Source organism: Chiloscyllium punctatum, chromosome 22, assembly GCF_047496795.1.
Source record: "Chiloscyllium punctatum isolate Juve2018m chromosome 22, sChiPun1.3, whole genome shotgun sequence".
Classification (NCBI taxonomy): Eukaryota; Metazoa; Chordata; class Chondrichthyes; order Orectolobiformes; family Hemiscylliidae; genus Chiloscyllium; species Chiloscyllium punctatum.
The window spans coordinates 35,345,766-35,361,243 of record NC_092760.1 but is presented as its reverse complement, the minus strand read 5'-3'; the positions used below and the strand labels follow the sequence as shown (position 1 = coordinate 35,361,243).

General features: G+C 38.9%; 1 protein-coding gene across 4 annotated transcripts in view; it reads right to left on the bottom strand.

Annotated features, from left to right (window-relative positions):
- mrpl23 (mitochondrial ribosomal protein L23) overlaps positions 1-15,478 on the bottom strand; it is a 94,334-nt gene that overhangs the window by 58,976 nt on the left and 19,880 nt on the right. The window lies entirely within an intron of this gene.

Here is a 15,478-nt window from a genome sequence, read left to right as displayed (position 1 = left end):
GGTTTGTCTTTCATGCAGCTATCAAGAGTTACTGACAGAAATACTCAACTCCACAATTGTTCAAGTTAGGTCTGGACTGTAAATAAATGGCATATAAAATTGACTCTTAAATTCAAAAATATTATGTAACTATAACTTCTTAAATAATTCAGACTGCCAAACAGGGGAACTTTACTCAAAGAATGGACAGTAAATTCCAAAACAGGCACACTAAAGCATGCTGATGTTTATCTTTCATGTTAGACAACGGCTGCCTTGATTTTTTTCTTGATTAGATAACCAACAAAGCTCAATGATGCACATTAATAATTTCTACCACAACACTTATTAACCAAGATATAAACATGGTTAAACAATTAGCTGTACTTAACTGACCGACATTTTCATTACATAAGCAAAAGAACTCCAGATGTGAGGTCACAATGGGTGCGCCCGACATCAAGGCTGCATGTGACAGAGTGTGGCATCAAGAAGCCCTAGCTAAACAAGAGTTAATAGGAACCTGGGAGAAAATGCTCCACTGGTTGGGAGTCTTACCTGAGACTTCGAAGATAATTGCAATCTATGGAAGGTTTCAGAACTGTCTGAAAGGTCACTGGACACTAAATGCTAACTCCGTTTTCTCTCCACAGACGCAGCCAGACTTGCTGAGTTTCTGCAGCAATTTTTGGTTTTGGTTATAGGATAGAATTTGTCTTTGTTCCACTACAGGAGCTACAAGGACAGGTGACCAAACACTTGGAAAAAATTGAAATATTAAGTAGAGTTTTCAAGAAGGTTGAGATTTATGGAAGCAATTCTACACTTTAGGGCCTAGCCAGCTGAAGGTTCAATCACCAAAGGGAGAGTGATGGACATCAGGATGTACAAAAGACCGGAATTGGAGGCACAATAATATCTTGAAGAGTTTCATGACTGTAGGTGAGTACAGACATGTAACATCAAGGCATTGTCAGATTATAAGCCAAAGTCAATGAGCAGAAGGGTGGTGAGTACCAGGATGTGCTGAGGGTTAAAATGAAGGCAAATAAAGTTTGGATTAGCAGAATCTTTTGTGGCTTAAAACATCTCCTAGCACATATACCACAGGTCCAATTTCTAAGATTAAAGGTGGATGGTACTAGTGGGGGAGAGGGGAGTGTAGTTGTAGATGTTCACAGGGAGCAAGAAAACCTTATCTTCCATACAAAATATTTTTAATTCAAAAATCCTTTCATTTCATTACAGCATCCTTCCAAAACCATACCTTCTCTTTCATACAATGACAAACTGACATCCTCTGAACAATATATCCAATCTGGAGATACGTGAAATAGTTAGGCTTACCAAAATGATTTTAAGCCTGAAGACTCACTGTAGAAATTTGGCTCTGCAGACAGAATTCCTATCTTGCACCTAGAAGGTATTTTAATTGTCAATGGAATATAATGGATGCTGTTTGACAGCCTTAGGCACAAGACTAATGCCTACAGATCGATCGTGCAACAAGATCAATGGCTGTCTGCTACATTTCCGAAAGCACTTAAGACAGATATACAATCAAACTAAAATTACATTTTTGCCAGCAGCATCCTTGAAACAAGATCTATAGTTACAAATAGGAAAGTGTACAGGTTTACAAGAGAAAGTGATGTCATCTCAAGGAAACCTCAAGTCCAGAATGACTGTTATCCTGCCCAGGCCTGTCATAACAAAAGGATCAATGATAATAAAATTAGGAACACGAGGGGCTGCTCAAGGAGGTAGAAGAGGAGAAATATGTTGATTTTAACCTTATTTCATTTGACAATGTGCAACACCCTAAACCTATGATTAGCAAACCAGTTTAGCTGCCTAAATCCCACAGTGCAAATTCTTCAGTATTTCTGGATAATACATTGGCTTAATAGGTAAATTTCAAAAGGCCAAACCTCAAAATCAACCCCCAATCTGTACTAGGTTAGTTCACAGAGGGCAGTACAACTTACCCTCAGAGCTTGGAAAAGGTGGAAAGAAACCCACAATTTTTGTTTTTGAGAACTATCTTGAAATGAATTCTAGAAAGTGGACTTGTGTGGATGCTGTGCAAAGACAGGATTGCACTCAACTGTGATACCATTAATAATCAAATCAATTATCAACTTCCATGTTACAAATTAATAATAGCCACTTAAAGTGTATACTTTGGAGGGCTGCAAGGGCTTGTGAAAACAGACATGGCAAGATTCAGCACAAAGTAGGGGGAGACAAAGAACAAATGAGTGTGTGTCAGAGCAGAAAATCTGCAGGGATCATCTACACTTCATTTTAACTTGGCACTTATTTTCATCAATTACTAATATCAATTATCCTACATCCTACCCATTTAAGAGTCTGCCCAGGAAACAATACATAATTCCAAACATCGTTCTTTTTTAGTCACACATTACTGATGTCAATAGTGCACAGCAGTGTTTAACATTACTAATGTCTGCTAATGTATTTTAAAAAAACATGTTTTCCATCACATGGCAATCTGGGCATTGGATAAAATTACCTTGTTTGTGCACTGCTTTGAATGCATAATGGCTCAGTTCAAGAGGACCAAGAGGAAAAAAGACTCATACAGCAAGATGTTCTAAGCTTTACCAATAAAGCAGCCATTCAGATGGAAATTAATACAAGAATGGGACTCAGCAAAATAAACCACAAAGACACAGTCCACAAATAATAGTCACAAAAGGTCAGCTGTGGCTCAACGGATAACACTTTTGCCTAAATCAGTGCCTGCGGATTTAATTGCTACTCCAGAAAATAGAGTACAAAATCTGAGCTGACAGGGTTCTGGGTCAGAGATGCCACATTTCAGGTAAGATATTAAGCTGAGGCTTGATTACCCTGTCTGATGGATGTGGATACCTCAGCACTGTATCAAAAAGAAGCAAGGCAATCTCCTCAGGGTGTTCTGGCCAATATTTATCCCCTCAGCAAACATCAATAAAATATATGAACTGGTCATTACCAATTGTAACCAACCAGCCTGCTCATGTGTAACTGAGAAGTACTCAGCTCTGTAATTGGCCAATATTTGTTAGATGATCCTAAATTTGCAAGGAATTACACTGTCACCTAATTTAGGATGGTCAGTCAGGCTCACAGTGTCAACTGGAAGCAAGATGTGTTAATACACAGGTCCCAGTTCTTTACATGCAATGCACATGTTTTGACTCAACAAAATAGGTGAGAACCATTTACTGGTTCATTTCTCAGAGTAATGTTTTACCAAAGTCAGCCTGCCTGGATTAAAATGTAAGCAAAGTCCAAGACTGACCTGTTAAACATCACTAAATGGTACATGCTCCACAGCAATACCTCGAATATCAACAAAACAGTCAGCACTCTTTTCTCATTCAGGATAAAGGTTGGCTTTCTTATGAAGTTGTACTCTTGTGGAAATGTCCAGATGTGCACAAAACAGAGAGTTTTGACAAAATGCTTTGACAAACAGGCAGAAAACTAGCCACCAGGCAATATGAACATCAACTAGCCACAAATTGACATGACCCTCTCTCACTAGTATCCTTACATACAGATGAGGAAGGTCATCACTTTGACTGGGATAACACAAGCCATACAGAGACACACACGAGAATTCCTAGAAGCATGGCATTCCAACCGGAACTCTATCAACAAACACATCGAGTTAGACCCCATCTACTACCCCCTGAGAAAAAAAAACAGGAAATGACATCACCACAGGAAATGACATCACCAACCCAAAGAAAGCAGGAATCATCAGTACTTTGCCCAGAGGCCCACTGAAGAGGTTACCTAGTAGGGTGACAAAACGTCTGGAAATGAACCTTCCAGCTCAGTGTGCAAACCTACATCCAGAATCTCAACCAGAGCTACAAATCTTCTCAAAACTCGCTCCTTGCCTCCGCAATACTTATTGCAGATTTCGGTCTTACGTGCAAATGGACTAACATATTTCCTCCTACAAATGGCTACATAACAACTATATCACTATGATATTTTGTGACTACTCTTTAAAAGCATTTAATTGGTTACTGAAGACAGGACCAAATAAAAGCAGGCCTTCGTGAAGGGATCAGAAATAAATATGGATTTAGAATTTTTAAGATGACACTTAATATCACAGAAGCAATCAAAAAGCAGGGAAAAGGATACAAGCGCACAACTGGAAGAATGGGAAACTACAGAAGAACGGGAAACTACAGAAGAACAGGGTGGCCGAGTGAAAGGCTAATGCCGAGAGAAAAAAAATGGAAGTAAGATGCTAGACTGTGGAATGAATGTCAGAAATATGAAAGCAAGAAAAACTTACTCAAAAACAGGAAAACAGCATACACAATGAGGGGAATAAATAGAAAAATAGAAAATAGGAACAGGAATTTTCTTTTACTAAGATTCAAGATTAGTTTTAGTTAAATGTTTTGATTCTGTATATTATCAGGATTTTAGTGTTTGCTGCTCCTTTTCCTCACTAATGTCAACACTTCAATAAACAGGAGCCAAAAGTGGGCTTGACCATTGTAACTGGCAGGGTTTAAAGGCTAAAAAAATAACCCCAGAAGTATAATAAATCATTGCATAAACACTTTTGCTTTCCAGTCACACATGTAGCTGAGCATGGCAAAGCGTGCTATGGGCTGCAATGCAGTTTTCCAAACATCATATACTCCCATAGGAACAAGTGTCACTATAAACATGCCACACACACTTGCACACATTTATGTATTCTATACACTTATGCAGCTGAAAATGGTTTTCCAATTACATTTCAAGGACATAAAGCAAAAATAAAAACCAGGAAATAAGACACTAGCATTTACTGAAAACATCCTGTTACTGTAAACAACTGCTTTCAAGAAAGCACCTGCTGGCGAGGTTTGTCAGTTGACAGCTTCTACTATAATTTTAAACCTATTCATGTTTCAGATAGATTTAAAAAGTTGCTCTCTTTGCCAGACGTTTTATCAAAACAAAAAGGTTTCTTTTAAAAAGACAGATCAAACTCTTGCAAAGATATTACTAAATAAGTGAATTGTTACAAGTGCTGAAGTCTCTTACATTTTGGTTGTTTAGTTTCTACCTTAATATTTACAGAAAGACTCAAACTTGAATATTAAGATCTTTCACCATCCAAACATTTAACAGATTTAGTATGCAACATCTGTGGTGGTGGTCCTTAATCTAGCCATCAGAAAATTACTTTTCTTTCCATTTTTACAGCTAAGCAGGAATGCAGAAGACAAAACACCCTTCACATGATTTAACTTCACATGATTTAAAATTCATAAAGCATAATCAAATACGCATGCCGATTAAGAATGTATAAGACAAGTTTAGTTTGAGGAAGGTAGTACTCCAGACACAGAACTTCTTTAAAATTGTAAAATGCAGAGAAATCTGCATTTCAACACAAAATGACATCGCTCATAGGGGAAATAAAGAACTACAGAAAAGGAACAGCTGTGGTATCCATAAGTCAGTTCACTGGTCATTTATGAGTAAAGTTATACTTCAGATCAAAACTTGCATCTCTGCTTCACAGCACATGGTCTTTACCCGCTATGTCAACACAAAGCCAGTGAAAAGTTTGATAAAAATGTATCTTAAAAGGGTAAGTCTGATGGTGTACAATGCCCCTTGGTGCTTTGGTTCATCTCAACTGAAGACAATGCAATTGCTAACTACATTACTCCAGTGGAATTTTAGAATGATTATACAATGATTATGCTTTTTAAAAGAACTTTCAAAAAGAAAATAATTCCAGTGATTAGACTGTAATGAGTCAGTCAACCCAGTGGGGCAACGGCTTGGAGAATGCACCAGAAAATAATTTGTGGGGATGGCACATGCTTTGTATCCATTCACATAACTTTGTTTTCATTATTTGCTTCCTTATAACAGAATAGAACTGAGATTTACACCGTATTTGTCACGCATTTGAAGGCGAACCTTTGTTTCACATTGTTCAGTAGAGTTCAGAGAAAGTTTTAAGCATTTAATGAATCAGTCACCTTTTTCACACGAGAACAGACAGACAATCAGCTTCCAGACAAAGTATAAAAACAACTGAAAGTGGATGGAATGTGTATTTTTTTACCCTAAACAAATCAACTAAAGGATGGCCCATTAATAGGATGGTACATCTTTAGATTTCAAAGGAGAGTGGTCTCGAAGGAACACAAAATCAAGTTACTGAAATGGTATCTCGAGAAGAGTGAGATGGGCAAGACAGTTCCTTGATCTGCTATTTTCTACCAATATGGATAGACAGACCCTGCTCTTTAACACATCAACCAATGAAACTCGACAGTATCCTAATGCTCTCATTCAGTTAAGACCTACCACAAAGCCTCTTCAGTCATACTTATATTCCTTACAGAGGTCAAAGTAACCGTTATGTACTTACGAAGACAACCACACAAAAATCAGTGAGGAAAAAGCTCCTGAGCACATCCCCCAACAGCACTCATCAAAAATGAATGTTACATTACATAACCACAGGATTGATCATCATTTACGCTAAGCAACTGACAATTCATACAGTGCCACTCTAAATAGAGCACCCACATTTTCTGAGGCTGAGCTCTGTATATATCTGATTCGCGGTCCCAGCACTGAAGGTGGATATCTATTATTTCACTAGAAATGGATTTTGATAGTATAAGACGATTTAAGGGTAGGATAACACATTACAGAATAAATATCCAAGATGGTGTATTTCCATCCAGTCTATCGAGAGAAACAACCTGCTTTATGAAAAGCAGGAAGTGCAATTTATTCAAGACAACACTGCCATCTAGAGGCTAAAAGCTTTTGGTTACAGTACCAATGCATTTGATTGTAAAATAGTCATACAGCAAAGAAACAAACCCTTCAGTTCAACTCACCTGCAATGGTCAGACATCCCAATCTGACCTAGACCCATTTGCCAGCATTTGGCTCAAATGTCTCGAAACCCCTCCTATTCAAATACCCATTCAGATGCATTTTAAATGCAGTATTTGTAACCACCTCCACCACTTCCTCTGGCAGTTCATTCCATACACACATCACCCTCTACGTGAAAAAGTTACCCCTTAGGTCCTTTTTAAAATCTTTCCCCTCTCACGTTAACCTATGCCCTCTAGTTTTGGACTTGCCCCACCTAGGAAAAAGACCTTGGCTATTCACCTATCCATATACCTCATGATTTCAAACACCTCCATAAGGTCATCCCCCAGGGACACTCCAGGGGAAAAGCGCCTCAGTCTATTCAGCCTCTCCTTATAACTCAAACCTTCCAGTCCTGGAAACATCTTTGTAAATCTTTTCTGCACTCTCTCGAGCTTAGCAACTTCCTTCACCTAGATCTCCAATGTACACTGAAAGTAGGCATTGTCTCGTCTTTTTGATAAATGAATCGAAATTGATCTGTAAATGAAATATAGTCTACAATAAGAAACCTTCCACGTGAACAGCTTAAGATGACATGCAAGCTAATGTGTAAAACATCAACACCTCAAACAATACACTCACAATCCAGACAACCTTAATCTAAATATCTTAATCTTAATCCAGAGAGCCTGGCATTTTGCGATGTGAATGTAGTTGAAGTGTACCATCAGATTTGCAAAGAGATGACAGCAAGATTACAGTATGGAGATAGAATGCTGGAAAGCTAACCTCCTGTACAGCTGTCTTAGACTCAGCCTATATCTGGGATCAGGAAACATGAGGATATGAGGGATGCAGAACCCATCCTGAAATGATTCAAGACATCTACTGCATTGCAAGATCCATCAATTGCTGGTATTTACCCTTGGCGTTCCAATTACATTCATAAGAAAACTAGCCCACATGTCACATATCACAGGAAGAATTAAGCAACCAATTGGTGTACATAGTTTGGGAACTCAAATCCCAGTCAGATTAGTCTCCTCTGCTCTAAAGAAAACAAAGGGCTATTTGATCAAGGTACGTACGATTATGAGGGGGCATGAACATGGTGGATAGGAAGCAGTTGTCTCACTTATTGAAGAGTCAATAATGAGGCAGAGTAATGTTTAGGTGAAAGACAGGAAGGTTGGGGATTTGTGTGATTTTCTTTTCCCTCAGGTAGTGGTGGGAATCTGGAATGCACTGCATGGGAGGGTAGTAGAGACAAGAAGCCTCACAACCTTTAAAAGGCATGTGAATGAGCATTCCAAATGTCACAACATTCAAGACCAAGTGCTGGAAAGTGAAATTAGTATAAATAGGTGATGGGGTTTCTTTGTTGGTACAGATATGATAGGCTGAACTGTAAGATTCTATAACTCATGAGAAACAGACCGATGTATAACATGTTAGCAGTTCTAATGAAGCAGGGCTTCGTATCGCTACCATGGAGCAGCAACAGCAGTGAATAACATACACCACAATTCCAAATGGAACCCATACAACTATGAAGAGCACAGTTTCTTAATCCTAAGAAATTTAAAGATCATTTTCACTTGGAGAATGATACAATTCAAAAATATTTTTAAAGATTTCTCTGTAATCATTACACACGCAGGAAACTCAGTAATATATTTTTAAATGACCTTCAAGTACCTCAAACAGAATGCAACATGAATGCGCCAAATGAATGACCACTAAGAATGTTATATCTTTACACCATTCTTCAGCCGAAGCTTAGTGGCAGAATTCATGGCCCTGAGTTAATAGGTTACAGAGTTAAGCGCTGAAAATGTGTTGCTGGAAAAGCGCAGCAGGTCAGGCAGCATCCAAGGAACAGGAGAATCGACGATTCGGGCATAAGCGCTTCTTCAGGAATCTACAGAGTTAAGCCCCAAGTCTTGAGCATACTACATGTCATTCTGCTACAGTACTACAGCTGCGTTCCTCTGCAACCTTGAGTGATAGAAAACCACACTATGGAAAACCGCTATAGAAAAATTACACTGTAGAAGATCGCTAATAGAATAGTCACTAAACCTGTTTAGTGGATTCGTCAATCACATTGTAGTTAATACGCTCTGACATGTTCCAGCAGAACAACGTACATATAGATTGACTCTCCAGCCCAAGTAGTGACAGATTGAAAGAGATTGAAAGAACATTTTGCAAAGGCCATTTGCCTCATTAGGAATACATAGAAAGAGCAAAAGCAGTTCTAACGTTTGGCCAAACCTTCCTCAAGAAGCAACAGCACCAAATACAGATCAATTGGCAATCGTCAAGTCACAATTTAGGGAAAAAAAAACGTAAAGACATTTATAGGGAATGCAAAGGAAACTTAGCGGAATGGTATTAGTTATGTGGAGAAACGGAAGAAATTGGGGTGGTCTTCCATAAAACAAAGACTGAGGAGAAACTTAAGAGAAAATTCCTAAAGTTTTAATAAAGTAAAAAGAATTAATACACAAACTGCTTCCACCGGCAGGAGGGTCAGTAACCAGCCAACACAAATTCAAATTAACTGATAGAAGAACCAGGACTTTTTTTTAATGCAGTAATTTATGGTTATCTGGAATTTACTGTCTAAAATGACAGCGGAGGCAAATTTAGTTTTCAGAGTGATTTGGATAAGTATTTGGGAAAAGTACAAATTACGGGGGGAAAAAAAGACAGCCTCATTGGACTGTTCCTTCAAAGAGCCAGTATAGACACAATGGTTGAATGGCCTCTGTACAATTCCATTCTATTATTCAATTTATTGCTATTAGTGGGGCTTTCCTGTTAGCTAAAAAGCACTTTTGCAACATCCTGAGGTCATAATAATATGAATTTTCATTTACAAACAACAAAGGTTCTCATATGATTCTTTACTGTTTCACGTTAAGACGACATACTATAAACATCAATGGAAGAGTAAAATCTCACTCATTTTAATATAGCTCAACAGAGACTTGGGCAATATTTTGTTCAAACAATTGAACAGCCTTACAAATTATAATATTCAGCTGCCACACAAAATGCTGAAATGCTCTGCTTCAACTGCAACGTTTTTCATAAGACAGTACTTTTTGAACCTAATGGATTTAAATGTGCTTTCCAAATCAGAATGACCTAACTTATGAGGAACAAGGTGACATCTTGAAAAAAAAGTCAACATTTGTGGCTATGACCACATTCTTCTCCACTGGGATACAAGATGCAGTTAACTGCAACATAACACATACATTAAACCAAAATGATATTTAATCGTGAAATTCAATAAACTACAGAGGTCTGGTAACATCCTGAATAGAAATTGCTGGGTTTTTTTCAAAATCTCAAGAAGAAAATTATATTGTTATAGGAAGCCTTTACACACATTCCTGTTTTGAACGCTCAATAGATAACCAGCATAGCATGTTCCACATACTAATTTTCTGGTACATCTATCCACATATTAAAGGGCAGTGAATGCATTAAGAACAGAGCCACTTTAGTTCACACGGAGTTAGACATTGGTTGAGAAAAAGCGAGGCTCAGGGTGCTGCCTCTTAAGAGATACCAAGCTCGGAGTAAGGGATTTTTATTGATCCGACACCTTTGTTTGGTATCTTCAGCGTGTTCAAACAATGTGCTGTGTGTTGCCTTAAAATACACAATTGAAAAGGTAAGCAGCATAGTATGAAAGACTTCAAATGTCAGCTTTCGTCATTTAGAAAGATTCTTGACTGTGTATCAGCTTATGGGTTCAAACCACACTGCGGAGGTTACTCTTGAGGGAACGTGTTACATCGTCAGACCATTCAATATTCCAATAAGATTTGAACAAAGACCCCAAATACACCCACTCAGGTAGACAGAAAAGATTTGTGAAACCTCCAAGCAAAGGTCACTGGATAAGAAATGCTGACTCTGATTTCTCTCCACAGATGCTGCTAGACTGCTGAACTTTTCCAGCAATTTCATGGAACCTCCCATGGTCTGACCAACATATACAGAGGAATCTCAATTATCTGAACGACACAGTGGAGAGTATTTCATTCAGTTAATAAAATGCCGATAAACAATGCATGGCTAGCTATGTTATCCAGCAATGGGACCTTGCGATCTTGTTCGGATAATCTGAAATTCAGTTGATCGAATGCCAGATAATCGAGATTTCTCTGTATATTCAATCAACACCAAAACAAATTAATGGTCATTTTGCTCACTTCAGTCTGTGGGACCTCACAAAGCACAAAATTGACAATCATATTTTCTTGCATAACAACAGTAACTACTCTACAAGATAATTCAGCAGCTGTGATACACTTTGAGATATCCTGAGGGATGAAAGGCACCACATAAAATATCGTTCACTTTCAATCGCAAATCCTCAGGTAAACTAAGTGTTTGATAACATAACAATGTTACTTAACTTCAAAGCAGCTTGCTGCATACTCAGTGGTTTGAAACATTAGGATAGGCATTATTAGGGATCTTATTGAAATCTAAAATGCAGATTCTTTCATTTTCACCCCCCCAGTTGTATAAATGTCTGACCATGTACTTTACACAAGCTCTCCCTACCTCAATGTGCCATTCCACAGGCAAAGTTGAAGGCAAGTGAGTCTTTGGGTTCAACTTAGACTGAATTCTCTTCCTCAGAAAACTATTTAGATATCTATATTAGGAAGTTAGAGGTTGGGAGTTATAAGAAACCTTGGGCTTAACACATAATCGGTGAGAAATTATGCTTCACAAGGCTTACTGGCTTCTCAGAAAAAGTATTTTACCTCTCTTTCTGGTTTTATTGCCTATTAGCGGCCTCTAAATCTGTCCCAATCCCATTATTTGGCAGCTTGTAAACAAGTGAGCAAGCACAACACTTACTGACCTGACACACTGCTCCGACTAAGCTTATAAGGATTAAAAAGAATTGCTGAAATAAAAATTAATGTTTCCTGTTTACCAAGAACAAGCTGCTCCAGGGAAGCCTTAACCTTCCTCTTCCCTAGCCAGTCATTTAATTCTGAATCATCTGCCAGACATTTTTTACCATTGCCCTGTGTCCAGTAAAACAACTTGCAGCAGTATTCACCACATTCTTTGGACATTTGCTCTCTTATTCAACTGTTGCTCAGATGAAATACAGAATTTGCAAACCACCACCCACGCTCAGCTTTCTTTAGCACTGTTTGTATAGAGAGGACAATGATCTTCAAGGACATGGGAGAAGCATAACCTTTTACATTCAAATCTTTAATGATACATTTTAAAGACGGTTAGATTTGATGATACAGTAAGCAAAAGTATCAATGTCAAATTCAGCTAAACAGACTGGTAGAGGGACAGGAGTAGTTGCAGGTTTTGTTGGAGGAAGTCAGCCACACAAAATAGCAGCACAATAGGAGGCCAGTTGTTCATCATGTCTGTTGCAGCTCTTAAAGTAAGGTAATGAATTAGTCCCACTTCCCTGCTCCTTTTCCGTGGCCCTGCAATTTTTCTTTTCAAGTAGCTATTCACTTCTCTTTAAAATTCAATTGGCTTTCTAGGTTGTGCAGCCGAGATCACAACAATAAGCTGCATTAAAATATTTCCTACACCTCTCAGCTTCATAAAGTTATACAGCACTCAGTCCGACACATCCGCACTAACTAGATATCCAAAACTGAACTAGTCCCATTTGCCAGCATTTGGCCCATTTCCCAATAACACATCCTATTCATATACCCATCCAGAAGCCTTTGAAATTTTGTAAATGTACCCAACTCCACCAGCACCTCTGGCAGCTCATTTCACACAAGCACCACCCTCTATGTGAAGAAGTTGCCCCCCCACACCCCCAACCGCCTCCCAGGTCCCTTTTAAATCTTTCACCTCTCACCCTAAACCTATGCTATCTAGTTCTGGACTCCCCTACCCTGGGGAAAAGACCTTTGGTATTCACCCTACCAATGCCCCTCATGATTTTAAAAAGCTTCCAGAAGGTAATCCCTCAGTCTCAGGCACTCCAGGGAAAAAAGCCCCAGCCTATTCAGTCTCTCCCTACTTCACAAACCCTCCAATCCCTCCAACATCTTTGTCAATATTTACTGAACCCTTTCAAGTTTCACATCTTTCCCATAGCAGGGTGGCCAGAATTGAACACAGTATTCCAAAAGTGGCCTAACCAGTGTCCTGTACAGCCACAACATAGATCCCAACTCCTATACTCATTAGTCAGTGCAATGAAGGCAAGCATGGCAAACACTTTCTTTATCACCCTGTCTACCTGTGTTTTTAAGGGACAATGCATATGCACTCCGAGATTTTGTTTGGCAACAACCCATTAACTATACAAGTCCTGACTTGCCTTATCAAATTGCAACACCTCACATTTATCTAAAATAAATTCCATCTGCCAGTCCTTGGCCCACTGGCCCATTTGCTCAAGGTCCTACTATACTCCAAAATAACCTCCTTCACTGTTGACAACACCAGCAACTTTGGTATCATCTGCAAACTTACAAATCATACCTCTTATCTTCACATCCAAAATCATTTATACAGATGATGAAAAGCAGTTGACTAAGCACCAAGCCTTGCAGCACACTGCTGGTCACAGGCCACCCATCTGAAAAGTAACCCTCCACCACCACCCTGTCTCCTACCTGAAACCAATTTTGTATCCAATTGGCTAGCTCCCTCTGGATTCCATGCGATCGAACCTTGCTAATCAGACTACCACTCAGAAATTTGTCAAACACCTGACTGAAATCCATATGGAGAACATCCAATGCTCTGCCTTCAATCTTTTTGGTCACCTCTTCAAGCAAGTTAGTGAGAGACTCAATTTTCCACACTCAAAGCCATATTGACTGTCCCTAACTAATTCCAAATACCTGCAAATCCTGCCTCTCAGAATCCCTTCCAACAACTTACCCACCATTGATGGCAAGTTCACTATAGTTCCCTGGCTTTTTCTTAATCAATGGCTCATTAGCCAGCCTCCAGTCTTCCAGCACCTCACCTGTGGCTATTGATGATACAAATTTCTCGGGAAGGGGCCCGGTAATCACTTTCCTAGCTTCTTATAAAGTTCTGGGATAGACCTAAATCAGGTCCCAGGGATTTATCCAACTTTATGTGTTTTAAGACTTCCAGGACCTCATCTGTAGTATGAACACTTTCAACATATCACTACTTATTTCGCCAAGTTCTCTATCTTCCGTGTCCTTATCCACAGTAAATACTGACGTGAAATATTCATTTAGTATGTCACCCATCTCCTCTGGTTCCACAAATAGATGGCCATGCTGATCTTTAAAGGGCCCTATTCTCTTTTTCTCCGTGGTTACTCTTTTTCTATTAATACATTCCTTTGGATTCTCCTTAACCTTATTTGTCAAAAATATCTCATGTCCTCTTTTTGTCCTCCTTGCTTCCCTCAAATATACTCTGACTGCCCTTCTACTCCTCGAGGGATTCACTCGATCCTGGTTTATGCCTTTTTTTAAACCCTTGACCAGAGTCTTAATTTCTTTAGGCATATCAGCCTTGCCCTTGACACTAACAGGAACATACTGTCTCTGAACTCTCATTAACTCATTTTTAAAGGCCTCCCATTTTCCAACCATCCCTTTACCTGTGACTAGCCTTTCCCAATCAACTTTGAAAGTTCTTGCCTGATCTTACTCTCGATCTTACTCAATTTGGACCTTAAACTTTTAGATCCGGTCTAGCCTTTTCCATCACTATTTTAAAACTAATGAAATTACAATCACTGACCCCAAGGTCCTGAGGTGACACCTCAGTCATCTACCCTGCCTTATTTCCCAAGAGAAGTTCAAGTTTTGCACCGTCTCTGGTAGGTACGTTCACATACTGAATCAGACAATGTTGTTGTACACACTTAATAAATTCCTCTCCATCCAAGCCATGAACACTATGGCAGTCCCAGTCTATGTTTGGAAAGTTAAAATCCCCTACCATTACAACCCTGACTATGACATATAGTACAATCCCAACAAAGGCGATTATCCCTTTTATATTTCTCAATTTTACCCATATAACTTCACTGGATATTCTCCTGGGAATATCCTCCCTAAGTACTTCTCTGGATTAAATTTCATCTGCCAAGTGTCCACTCATTAACCAGATCTACTTTGTCAATTACTATCAAACAGTGATGAGTGATGAACAAGTAACCAAAATCTTATGAAATTGTTCTTTGGAACATACTGCAAAGGTCAGCGCTTCTGAGATATTACCTGGCACAGCTGCACACCACAATGGCATTCAAGAAGATTATTCTCTTCCTCAACTGTAGACATCCGAGTCACACTCAATTATCAAGGCTAGACTGGAGTCTGCTGATATTATTCCTTGCCATTAGTTGTAAATGAATGACTGCTTATACTTTATGTTTGCACTTACACTCAAAAAAAAGCACACTGACGCCTCATCTCCAGCAAGTGTTAGCAAAATCTAAATTCATTAAAAAAGACAAATATGGAGTTGACCCAGATTCAGTTAAGCATTTTAAAATAAAAGTATCCTAAAATGTATTGAATTCCAAGCACTTCCCAGAATTCCTACTGCAAATAATGCTTGCACAGTAGAAGGT